Here is a 1016-nt window from a genome sequence, read left to right as displayed (position 1 = left end):
CAGCTCGGAGCAGGCCCAAGAGAGCAAGAGAGTAAAAGTAAGAGCAAGTAGGTAAACGAAGAGGAGGTAAGTAAGAGTGGAGAAGAGTGGAGTAAGAGTGAGAGAGTAATAAGAGTGTGTGAAGTCCTGGTTACAATACAATAAATCATCTTCTGTACTGAATATTCTAATTGTCACTAACCAATCTAATACAAGATACAAATCCTATAGCATTTACATACAGCCTATAAGAGTTCTTATATTACCATAGAGTGTTACATCTTAACTTCTAAAAACTACTCTTTGGACCCCTTCTGCTGAGCTAGTAGGGTCTGCTCTGACCCTTGGACCTGCCTGCAAGCAGAGGGTATTGTTCAATCAAGAGGGGATTACCTTCAGTCGGCCATACCATTGTTTTCCAGTTGTTCAGTAACTAAGACTTGGTATTTCAAAAGTGGCTTTCATTTCGATGTCGCCTGTAGTTTTCATATTCCCAAAATCTTTTGTCAGGCAATCATATTTATAAGGCTTTCCTGTTTCATCTTCCCCAACAACCTACTATCTGGATATCTTAAAATTTGATTATTTAGAACTAAGAAAATAATTTTGGCAGTCCTTTTTTTACCTTTTTAAAAATTTTTTTTTTTAATTTTTCTGTGTAGCCAGGGACACTTTAGCGGAGATGCCAAACCTGCAGAGGTATTCGTAGGGAGCCAGGTGTTCCCATACCGTGTGAAACACAAAGCGCCAAGAGTGGTAGTTGCAAACCTGTCATCATACCTGTCATCTGCTTCTGTTTCATATATGGTTACAGATAAACTGGAATTTAGGGAAGAAATGCCCAGCAGATCTGTGCCAGGTGGCACAAGATTTGTTCCAAACCACATATTTAAATTTCCCTCCTCTCCGCTGTGTTTCCCTCTTCTGCACAATGAGATGTCTGTTGGGACTGAATAACTAGAATTGTGTGTGTTGCATTATCCTGTTTTCTGGTATCTCCATAGTTTGGAAATCTGGTACACTTCTTGTCTCTTTCC

This window comes from Corvus brachyrhynchos, unplaced genomic scaffold (assembly GCF_000691975.1).
Source record: "Corvus brachyrhynchos isolate BGI_N302 unplaced genomic scaffold, ASM69197v1 scaffold106, whole genome shotgun sequence".
NCBI lineage: Eukaryota > Metazoa > Chordata > Aves > Passeriformes > Corvidae > Corvus > Corvus brachyrhynchos.
This window is presented reverse-complemented; position numbering follows the sequence as displayed.